The sequence below is a fragment of the Phasianus colchicus genome, chromosome 1, assembly GCF_987193195.1.
Source record: "Phasianus colchicus chromosome 1, bPhaCol1.hap1.1, whole genome shotgun sequence".
NCBI classification, from domain to species: Eukaryota; Metazoa; Chordata; class Aves; order Galliformes; family Phasianidae; genus Phasianus; species Phasianus colchicus.
Window position 1 is genome coordinate 20448936 of NC_143436.1, and position 12938 is coordinate 20461873.

Here is a 12938-nt window from a genome sequence, read left to right on the forward strand (position 1 = left end):
TGCCAAGTACTTCTGTAGCTCCTATTCTTGAAGATAACATTTAGCTTTATTACTCATAGGACAGTTTTGCAAAGTCCCTGACTACAATTTCTACATATGAATTTCTGCTACGAATGACACAAGATTCTGCAGGCAACAGTATCACTCATTATTCAGCTTTGATTTGTCCATGGATTTCCAGCTTGCACACTGCATGAAAGCCTGGTAGAAATCTAGCTTTATGGCTTTAGAAACTTTGGTTAAGATTCATGTATTTGAAAATTATGTTCTAGGCAAATAAAGGTTATCTGAGCATACAGTTTTACTTTGATGGATATTATGAAAATATGTCATATACAATAATTGTATGTTAAAAAAAAAATTAAAATTGTACCTTTGGAATCAAAATTTTGTTGCATTGTACTTCAATAATCATATCTGGAAACCTAAAAAACATGCAGCAAATTAATTCAATTTTCTTAAAAATTTGTTGCTAACTACTCCATAATATAATACCCGTACATGATCATACACGTAATATAGTCAGTTGGATTATTTGTTAGAACATGGGAAAAGTTTAAGATCTCTTTTCTACAAGCAAAGTATTTCTTAATAGCCTTGCACTCTGTAAAACAATTTTTTTTCAACATAGCCAGTCACCTGGAAGTAAAGAAGAACAAAAATGTAGGAGGGGAAACTGTTTAAGTCTGTTCAGCTTTCAACAATAAATTTCAGGCAGCTTATGGTTGGTTAAATAACACTTTTGCATCAACTTTTACTTTCATAAAAACATGTGAATAAAAAATTAATTAAAGTGATTCTAATCATCTTGGCTTTTGTTACTTTTCTCTTTTACATTTCAGCCAAGCCAAAAATAAAACCTGTTCTATGATCAGAGATCATATCTCTGCCATAAAGTAGGAGAACGAGTAAAGAAATTCCTCTCAAGTACCCTCACTCTAATAACTATTGTCTTATATCCTGTGATGTGCACAAAAAAAAAAAAAAAGAAAGAAAGAAAAAAAAGAAAAAGAATAAAATCCCAAATCTGTTTTTAAACTTGCAAATAAAATGTCATGCAAGTGAAGTACTGAATGCATTTAAATTAAAGCACTCCCAGAAGGAAGAATCTATAAGAATATTTTATGTATTTCATTCAGACAAATATATATACTGGCAATCTGGACATAAAATATTTGTGTATTTGAATTAAATTTAAAAGAGCTAGGTTTCATGGTTTTTTTCCTCATTTGACTCCAAGTAGACTACAGGTTGAAACTGCCTAATTTCCAAAATATTTCTCCAGTTTAGGATAGGAAAAAAACTACTGAAATCAGTAATCTTGAAAATAACTTGCTTCATATTAAGCAAATGATTATGAAAACAGTTTCTCTTAGATTTTTTTTTTAACATCCAAACCATCACTTGCAAATAGAATCATATAATCATAGAATCATTTGAGTTGAAAGGAACTCTGAAAGGCCATCTAGTCCAACTTCCTTGCAATGAACAGGGACCCCACAGTGTCCTTGAATGTCTCCAGGGCTGGGGCTTCCACCACATCTCCGTGCAACTTATTCTTGTGCTTTTTTCTTATATCCAATCTAAATCTTCCCTCTTCTCTTTAGGAACCATTTTCCCTTTTCCTATCACAACAGATCCTGCAAAAAAGCCTGTCCCCTTCTTTATTATAACCTCTCTTTAGATACTGAAAGGCATTCTCAGGTCTCCTTGAAGCCTTCTATTCCCTGGTCTGAACAACTGCAGCTCTCTCAGTCTGTCCTCATAGGAGAGGTGTTCCATCCCTGGGATCATTTTTGCGGCCCTCCTCTGGATGCACTCCAACTGGTCCATGTCTCTCTTGTACTGAGGACTCCATAGCTGTATGCAGTACTCCAGGCGAGAGGCAGGATCACCTCCCTTGTCCTGCTGGTCATGTTTCTTTTGATGCAGCCCAGCTTACAAGGCCTTCTGGGCTGTGAGGACACTGCTGGTCTACATCCAGCTTGCCATCTGCCAAAACACGGGATGGGAAGAGAACAGATATCAAAAGCTTTGGGATAATTTCATGAGTTTGGCATCTCATTTTATACAATGGCAGTAGCTGAGGGTCCCTAAGCTTTTCAAAGTTCTGAGTATGGTCCATCTATAGATTGAAGATTCTGTAATTCTATGATAATTGAGAAATCTGTGTAAAAAGACATTGTTAAAAGAACAACCACCTGTTATGGTCTTTCCTCTATGGTTTCTGTAGTTTGCTCTGTAATGTACTTGCCCTTATGTGCAATATTTTACCCCCTTGTTATACAACAGATAATTAATTTTCTAGTTATTAGCCACAGTTGTCAGTAAGACCTACAGAAATTAAAAATGAGTCATGAAAAACTCATCATTTTGTGCTATTGAATTTGTAGTGTTAAAAATTTTCTGCACTATGAACAATGCCAGCTCAGGACTGAGAGCTGTGGTGCAGCTCTGCAGAAAATGACAGTAGGGTCTGGAGGATAGAAAGTTGGTCATGAGCCTGCAGTGCCCTGGCATCAAGAAGGGGTAATAATTTCCTGGGCTGCATTAACAGGAGCAGAGCCACTATATTCAAGGAAGGGATTATCCTCTTCCACTCAACCCTTGTCAGACTATCAGACCACAGCTAGATTGCATTTTATTTTTTACCTCCCCCTGTATGACAAATATGAATAAACTGGAGTAAGTTCAATGGAGGGCTACCAGAATATTCAGGGGCTGGAGAACCTGCTGTGTGATGAGAGGCTGAGTGAGTTTTACTTGATAATTATGGAAGAGCAGCCTATAACTTTAGGACATTCTTACTCTTTGTATAGGTAGGGACTAGAATGGATTGCCTAGGAAGTTTGTGGGATTTCTAACTCCATAAAAGAGTTAGATGAGAAAAGAAGGAGTTTGGAAAACAAAAATCTGCCAGGAATGAGGTGGATGGTTTTGTGCTGTGACTGGGACATAGACTGCATAAGTCATATAATTATTATTCTATTTGCCAAGTAGAACCTTGTAAAATTAGCAATTCTATGACAAATACCTGACTAAAATAACATTAAGGACAAAAAAACTCCATCAATCTAAAGCACATAACATACAAGTAATTTTCTTCTTCCTTAGAAGCATGCAGAATCTATCCAATGGGTTGACTCTCTCCTTGCTTTTTCTTAGTTTTTAATCATATTTCAAATAAGGTGTACACAACAGTGATTCTCAGCTTCCTATCCATATACTGCTCAAAGTGTATAAGATACCAGAAGGTAATCCACAAAAGCTAGCAAACATGTCTATATCTAAGCACACATAGATATGCGTGCACGCATTCATATATGTATGGGCAAACCTACATTCTCTTTTGAAGAATGCACACTGACACTGCCTGGCCCAGCAGTGTCTTTCTCCAAGCTGCTGTCTTGATCTGCAGGCAGACACAGTAAGATAAACATGCAGGTCACATTAAATGCTTTTCAAAATTAATATTTTCAACTGAAACATTTGCAACAAAAGCAATTATATTTTGACACTAAAAATAATAGAGAAGACATTTTCCTAAATGTTAAGTGCTTTATTCATCATTCCTTCCATATCTGCTGATTCATTAAATAATTCTCAGATGCAGTATAGTTTGCAGACGTGTTTCATAATATTTAGACAAAACTAAGAAAAGTTGATGCATTTCTGTACCGTCTTAAGAAATGGCTTTGAGGGCATTCTCAATTTGTGATGCATTATATTACTATTATACTTACTAAAAATATTGTGTATCACTGCACAAATTATTGTGCTTATGCTTTCAAACTGAAACAGTTATCAACAAGAATTTGATAAGAAGACAAATACACATCATGAGCTGTCCTTTGCTGTCTTGAATTCTTGAGGAAGCATCAACCGTTTTGGAGTCAGAAAGCACAAGATCTGAGTGAGCATTTTTATTTGCTTTGATTTGCATAAGAGGATAGGGTTTTTTTTGAGTAGTGTATTTACAGTTTGTACAAGGTTTTTTTGCTTTCTGTTTTTTTATTATTATTTGTTTATTTAAGTGACAAGGAGATTTCTTCTCTTTGCTTTCAAACTGACAGTTTTTCCTACTGTATGTTTGATACAGAAAGAATTATGCACTATGCACCAACTTTCTCAGTTGCTTTTATCCTTTGTGAAGGTTACAATAATGAGATTTAGAATTTTAACTGTAGTAGAACATAGTATGTTATTCAGCTGGGATTGAAGTCAAGTTGTTTACAGTTCTCTTGTGCACTTATAGTCTCAGCCCCATAGGTCTGTTTATGCTGTTCTTGCCAAGCTGAAAGCAATTCTGTTGCTGTGCCATAGGCTTCTACATAAGACTCAGCATTGCAACAAGTTGAGTCAGTGGTATTGGCAATCAGCCAGATGTCATTACTGCCTCAGGATTTCCAGCATCTGTGTAGTGTGCAGGTCAGGTTGCTATAAAGGATATACAAAAGGAAATCTGTCTTCTTTTCAAATATGGTTTGTTAAAGACAATATTTGCTCAGAATGTTAGATGAATATATACCCTTGTAACTAAAGCCATTGCTTACATATTAAAGTTAGAAATCCTTAATTTAGATGCCTCAGTGAAAACTCACATGTGGATTTTCTCCTCATTGCTAAAGCTAAGAAAGGAAAAAAATAGGAAAATGAAAAATGTAAGATTTGTTTCCAAGCTTCCTAATTATTGATTCCTTCTCTATAGAATAAACATTTGTGAGGAATCTCTAGTTTTGACATTATCATTGACTGTGATGGGATGTCTCTTACAGGTTCATTGTGCCTAAGCTTTTCCCTTAAGTTTAATAACGCTCATGCACTTCTACATATTAGTGATTCTTACCAATTATATGAGCACCTTCCACATTTACCTTTCTTGAATCAATCTGAAAATTGTGACACTTCTCCCAGCAAATGAAAAAAAGATGCTACTGCACTTCCCTTTACTGTCTCTCACAGTGGTATTTGAAGCAAAAAGTTCAGGTTTCTGCCATCAAAGATTTTTTAAGCGTTTTTAAACTGTCTTAAGTATGTTTTAAACAGCTAGCAGCTTACGAGTTAAGAAGAAAGCCTTGATATAATCTTCAAGTCTTTGAAATTTGAAAAATAAGACATTTGAAAAACAAGTCAAACTAATTTAAAAATACATATATAAAAATCTCCATTTCTTGGATCAAACCATGCTGGAGAGATAATTAGACATTTCAATCTCTGGTATGGGCCAAATCAATTGGAGTGTACAAAGTGTTCGTATGCATGTAACAGAAACCTTCCAACTGTTATGGGGCTGATTGCCTCATAGTACTTTGACTCCTCTACTGACCAAATATCTCTTTTGGGAAATCACAAGATGTGTATTAGGCAAAGTACCACTTGAACTGCAGAGCTACTTATCTCAGGAAATTGAGAGAACAAGTGGGAAATAGAAGGGGTTACCTAGTTCTCAATGTTGTTTAAATTGCACCCTCTACAAAAGACATACAAACTTCCATCCTTTCCTGTACTTCCTTTCATTTTGCAAATGCTGTATGTTTTAAGAATTTTTTCTTACACGAAAGTACACATACAAAGCATGTACTAGCTCTGATGATTTTAGATTAACAGAGGCATAATGATGCTAAAAAATAAACACTTGGGGAAAAAAAGTTAAAAAATTAACCCTTAAAGCCAAAGGTACTTACACTTAAGTTATAAGAAGACTCATGCAAAGATGCACTCTTGATAGATTTGAATGTGTTTTTTACCCTCTTATGTGCCTATTTCAGATAAGAGACAAAAAGCATATTGTTGGCTACTTTGTTGGGAGAGTCTATAAAGCATTGTTCCCACTGACGTTTCATCACAGACCCATGGTAATAAATAGCTGGGGTAAATTTTTCCAAAAAGGAGTCCTACAGTGTTCCTTCCAGTTATAGCTGTGAAGTACAGTTTTATTTCAGGAATGGCATGTTCCTTAAGTATGATGTGTTCATAAATATTCAAATATAAATATATTTGTCAGCAAAGGAACCCAACACGGACCATGTTAGAAACAACCTAAAGCAGAGTAATGCTGACAAAGGTTGACATTGCTGGGATGCAGAGTTGGGAAGCTGGACAGGATGGGAATATTTCAGTGCTGCACTGTGCTGCTATAGAACAGTGGCATCTGTGAGGCCTTAAAGTGTACTTAAGGAACACTGTACTCAAAGAAAGTAAGAAATCTTCAAGTCTGGAAGCCATGTGAATTGTAGTGAGTACTCTGATATATTTATTAGTCAAGAAGTATCTTCTTTCTGCTTTCTTTCCAATCCATCACTCTTAGCTACTTCAATGTGCTTATTCTTTAATCTAAGAAAGAGGAAGGAAGAACAGAAAAAAAGAAACCCTGAATAGACATCCTCAACAGCGCAAAGAAAGATCCAAAGGCCAAAACACAAAGTGCAGATTAATCCATGCTAATTATTTGCTTTGTGAAAGTCTAATTGAGACCAGGACTTTCTGCGAAAGCTATCAACCATGATGCTGCATTGCCTGCATATTGTCAGTGTCATTAATTAAACTTTCTGACACTTTTTCTCTATTGGTTGACTACTTCTTTGTGTTTCACATACAGTTTAAACAGATAATGATGAGATGTGAACTGTCTGCTATTTTTTGCAAAGGATGACATAATCAGGTTCTGCTTACTGAGACAGTTTTGTTGCCCTGTAGCTAAATTTTAAACACTCTGGAGTATTTGTAACTATGAATCCAGAAAGGCACAGATCTCTGTAGGTTCTGTGACAAATCTGTTAAACAGATATTTAATATTTCAAATGGCACTGTATATAAGCAGCAGAAACAAGCCCTCTATATCCAAATTTGATAACAAAGTTCCTAAACTGAAGCTAATCTTTCAAATTATCTTGTTATCTTACCATATACAATAGAAACTTCTGTACTTCTGAATAGACCTTGTGACGTGCATCCCATCCAAATCCTGCTGTTTTATAGCAGCACAGAGAATTTCATTTCTCCAGGCAGAGAATTACAAATACTCAGAGGGATCCCCCAAGAAATGTGCATCTTTATTCAGGTTAGTCTTAGAATCAACATAGGTTAGCCCAGTGTACTCACTGTGATTAGGAATAAATTTGGGTTTGCAGTATATTTACATGCTTTTGAAAAATAAGAGATGAATTTGAAGTGGACCGAAATCCTGCAATTTTAACACACGCAGAAATTCTGTCTAGTTTACATACCAAAATTAAATCAAGACATTTGCCTAAGATTAACATAATCTAATTTCTGCTATGGAAAAAAGTTGTATGCCTATATACAGCGGCTCATATAGACTCCCTCTGTTAAATGGAACAGAAAGAAAAGGAGCTGGTTTGTATGGAAAGCAATCCATCTTACCCGAGACATATATTATTTAAGAAAAATCACTATCTGAAGACTCTTTTTTTAGCTCTTAGCTACAGAGGAAGCCTAGACAAATAGTTCAAGTTAGACATCAAACCTCAAGATGGCTGAAGAAAGATGAGATGAAACTGCTCCTGTGTGTTTTATCTAGATGAGCATAGTTCCACACAAACAACAACTAAAAACCTGCCTCTAGCACAGTTGTTAAAAGGGAGAGAGGAAATATATTAAACTCAGCTAGAAGCTTTTAATACAGTCTGTGACTGTGTGGGTGAATTGGTCAGTGAGTGACGGGAATATTCGGCATTGCAGTAAAAACGTAATCAAGTTTCAAGGTCATGCCACTTCTCCTCTGTAAATATCTGAATAGCTTTATTAAAATAAGGTCACAGAAAGTAAATGACACTGTTTTGAATGCATGATAATACCACACCTATTTCAGAAGTTAGAGAACTTTGAATTCACTTTTTATCTATATTAATAAAGTATGAGCCATTATGGGAAAGGTGAAAAAAAGTCTATCTAATTAAAACAAAATTCATAATTTGCAAGGAGTCCAAAATAAGTCTATTTATAAGGTCAAAGACTTAATAAGATTTATATTTTTCTGGGATATTCAGATTTGAGGCATTTAAACATTCCTAACTTTGAATATTTATATGTAAAATTATGTCTACCTTCAAAGCCATTGAGGTTGAGATTCAAGTTGCCAGCCCATAGAACCCTATTGTAAAATAAAATACTTCAAGATATTAGACACATCTGTTTAGAGATAGCACATAATAGAGGAATATGACTCCTGTCATTCTAGAGGATCTGGGTACTTCTTCACTCAATTTCAATATAGGCTGTTGAAAAACTATGACTGCAATCTGTTTGAGCAAGAGCACCAGAGAATTCTAATTTCTATTTAAAGATAACCTAAAATCTGTTTTCAGTTAAACTACAACATAAGGAAAAAATAAAACTTAAATCTATCTATTTTTCTCCATTTTTTTTTCTGGAAAAGTAAAAAAAAAAAAAAGGAAGAAAAAATAGAACTCATTTTCACAGTCCTTTAAATATGTTGTAATTTGCCAACTAACAGTTTAGAAAAAGATGTTATAAACCAAAGCTTACAATTTTACAGTTCTTTCTCATAAGGAATGAAGGAGATCATTATCTGGAAAAGCAAACCTATACAATGCACACTGCCAAAGGGCACAGTGAAGTCAGAATGTAAATAGACTTTACGATTCTGTGTGATTTATAAGATGACTGCAGAGAATCTTCAAACTGAAAAGGGGACAAAAAAAAGACTTTCTAATCCCTCTGGAATAGCCAAACACTTCTGCCTATACAAAAACATGTCTACAATAAGAGGATGCTCTAGAAAAAGATAAAATTTCCATAAATTTTTATCATTATTAAGAGTATCTATGAATGAATGTTGACTGTGCGGTTAAAAAACCATCACTACAGAATTCCAGCAAGAATAATAAAACAATAGCATACATAAGGAATGTACCATCAAACAACAAAGAAATCAAACTTATTAGATACCAAGCATCACAGAATCACAGAATCATAGGGGTTGGAAGGGACCTCCAGAAATCATCGAGTCCAACCCCCTGCCAAAGCAGGTTCCCTACACCAGGTTGCATAATTAGGTTTCCAGGCGGGTCTTGAATATCTCCAGAGAAGGAGACTCCACAGCCTCCCTGTTCAGCCTGTTCCAGTGCTCCGTCACCTCACTGTAAAGAAGTTCTTGAGCACATTTGTGTGGAACTTCCTATGCTGCAGTTTCTGGCCGTTTCCCCTTGTCCTGTCTCCACACACTGCTGAAAAAAGTCTGGCCTCACCACTCTGCCCCCCACACCTTAGATATTTGTAGACCTGGAACAGGTCCTCTCTCAGTCTTCTTTTCTCAAGGCTAAACAGACCCAGTTCACTTAGCCTTTCTTCATAGGGGAGATGCTTCACCCTCTTTGTGGCCCTCCGCTGGACTCTTTCCAAGAGATCCCTGTCTTTTTTGTACTGGGGAGTACAGAACTGGACACAGTACTCCAGATGAGGCCTTACCAGGGCAGAGTAGAAGGGGGGAATCACTTCTCTTGACCTGCTGGTCACGCTCTTTTTACTGCACCCTAGAATGCCATAGGCCCTCTTGGCCACAAGGGCACACTGCTGGCTCATGGCCAACCTGTCATCCACCAGGACACCCAGGTTCCCCTCTGCAGAGCTCTTCTCCAGCAGATCATCCCCCAACCTGTACCGGTGCATGCATTAATTCCTCCCTAGGTGCAAGACTCTGCACTTGCTTTTGTTAAACCTCATCTGTTTTCTTACCGCCCAGCTCTCCAGCCTGTCCAGGTCTTGCTGAATGGCAGCACAGCCTTCGGGTGTTTCAGCCAATTCTCCCAACTTCGTATCATCAGCAAACTTGCTGAGGGTGGCCACTATCCCCTCATCAAGGTCATTGATGAAGATGTTGAACAGGACCGGTCCCAGCACCGACCCCTGGGGAACACCGCTGGTTACAGGTCTCCAACCAAACTGCACCGTCAATGACGACCCTCTGTGCTCTGCCAGTCAGCCAGTTTTCAACCCATCTCACTGTCCACTCATCTATACCACACTTCCTCAGCTTTGTTATAAGGATGTCGTGGGAGACAGTATCAAATGCCTTGCTGAAATCAAGGTAGACTACATCCACTGCTATCCACCCAGCCAGTGACAACATCATAGAAGGCTACCAGGTTGGTCAAGCACGACCTCCCCCTGGTGAACACATGCTGACTACTCCCGATAACCTCCTTTTCTTCCAGTTGTCTGGAGATGGCATCCAGCACAATCTGTTCCATCACCTTTCCAGGGACAGAGGTGAGGCTGACTGGCCTGTAATTACCTGGATCTTCCTTCTTGCCCTTTTTGAAGACCGGAGTGACATTGGCTATCCTCCAGTCTTCAGGCACCTCCCCCATTCTCCAAGACCTCTCAAAGATGATAGAGAGCGGTTCAGCAATCACCTCTGCCAGCTCCCTCAGCACCCGTGGATGCATCCCATCGGGTCCCATGGATTTATGAACATTGGTGTTGCCTAGGCGCTCTCGGACCGCCTCTTCCTGGGGAAGTCTTCCATTCCCCAGAACCTCTCACTAACCTCCAGGGTCTGGGATTCCTGAGAGAGAGCTTTTTCACTGAAGACAGAAGCAAAGAAGGCATTCATTATCACTGCCTTCTCAGCATCCCCCATTACCAGAACACCCCTCTCACTTAGTAGGGAAGCCACATTTTCCCTAGTCTTCCTTTTACAGTTAACATACTTAAAAAAGCATCTTTTATTATCCTTTAACACCTTTGCCAGAGTCAACTCCAGGTGGGCTTTAGCCTTCTTCGTCACATCCCTGCAGGTCCTGACAACATTTCTGTATTCTTCCCAAGTGGTCAGACCCTTTTTCCACATTTTGTGTACCTTCTTCTTCCCTTTAAATTTGTGCATGAGCTCCTTATTAATTATACTTAATTATACTTTGCTCTAGTCTTAGCAGTTTGGACCTCCTGACAAGACAAAATATCTACCAGCCTTAGGAAATGAAGGAGGAAAATTTTGAATTTCTGCAAGCTGATTGAAGTGTTGGAGAGCTACAGCACTGTCATGGTTTTATGATTTTTGGATATCGGTATTCCACAACATAACATCATGCAGTGCACTGGAAGTTAAAGAGTTAATGCTCCATGTCCAGGTACCTGTCCTAGTAGAGAAGAACTACATTTCCCAGAGGACTGTTCACTGTGCTGTTATCATTTCTGCTCAGGAGAAACAGATAAAAGTCACTTTAACTACCCTTTTTTCCGATCTTCTGGCTCATCTGTTGCAGTGCTGCTCATCTCAGCATTAAAGTAAGGCCTTGAGGCTTCAGACATTCTCTCTCATTTTATTTATTAGCTCCAATTCTAATTGTATTGAATTATATTATATTGTAGTGTGTTGTCTTGCACTGAGGTATCTTATTTAGTAAATTATTTTGTTTCTCCCCAGATCATTACCGCTGTTTTGCTTTAAGCCCATCTTTCTATTCTATTTCCTTATCCCTTGCCAGGACACACAGGTCCATGGGTCCCTCCACTCCACTGAATCAGGACAAACAAGCCTATAAACCATTGACAAGCACACAACAATTTTAAAGAGACCATGGATTAGAAGTTTAAAAAAAAAGCTTGGATGAGAAATTGTAGTACTTTCTGTATAAATTTTTCACTCACATAGTGTTTATTTTGGCAAATAAAACATATTTCAGACAGAATTATTCTGAATCAGATGAGAAATACTGTGAGATTCTGAGACTGATCACAACATTGTGTTACATCACAATAAAAATAAATAAGAAAGTGAGAGAGAGGACAAATACTTGGAATAGAAAAGAGATCACTTAGAAGAAAGACAAAGAGGCAGAACTAGAGTTTTCTGGTAGTTAAGGTTAAAAGGTACATAAAGAATAAGGTGTTACAAAGACGGAATTGAGGAGGAGGAAAAAAATGACAAAGCACTGAGAGAGAAAAGGAGATTCTTAGGAAATTCTAGAGGAAGACTTAATGGTGCTTATTTAAACCCTTTTAATGAATCTTACAAAGATCTTTACACTGTAACAGATTGGAGGTCATCCAGGCTATGACAACTTTGTATACTCTCAAATTATTCCTTGGAACGTTATCATAACGCTATCATAAGTTACATGGTATTTTGACAATTGGACTGTAAGAATGGACAGACTGATATTTCCCTACCTTGTATACCATCAACTTTTAATGATTCATTTATTTTTCTTTTGAGAAATGAAGTGATATGAAATGGAAAAAAATGCCAAGCTTGTATCAGGGGATAAAAAAATATTGTGCTTTGCCCAAGAAACTATGTTTACACTGCCTATTCAGCCCATGTTCTCAAAACTCAAACTCCCCTCCCGGCCATATTGCATACATAGAATTTGCAATGTTGTGCATGCTTGAGGAAACCTCAGAATACCAAGACTTGATTTGCAGTGTAAATAGACCTTCCACACCTAACGCAACCTATCTCATCTATACTTTGCTACTAATTTGTCTAACATCAGGTAAAACAAGTTATTCTGATGTTGCTACAAAACCAATTGCTCCTAAAGTTTGAAATCAAAGATAATTTACTTGGTTTTTGTATAGGAGGCATGTTTCACCAAGCTACAAGTGTTGTGCTTCCTAATAATTTATCTGTATGATGCTGGGTGACAGACTGCTCCAGGGCTTAGCCTACCCTTTCACTCTCAGAATAAGTCAAGTAATAGTTCATACCTAGTTGACTCAGTAAGGGTCACAGATTTTTTTACAGTAGGGCTATCTCCTGACTGAGAAATGACACGTTCCTTTGATTAATTATATTATCTATAATTAGCTGTTGGAAGAACCAAATGTTCCCAAGAATTGATCTTTTATTTAATTTATGAATTCAAGGAGTAAAAAAGCATTCTATCCACAAGAATCATAGAATGGCCCAGGTTGAAAAGAATTTCAAAGATCATCTAGTTTCAAGCCCC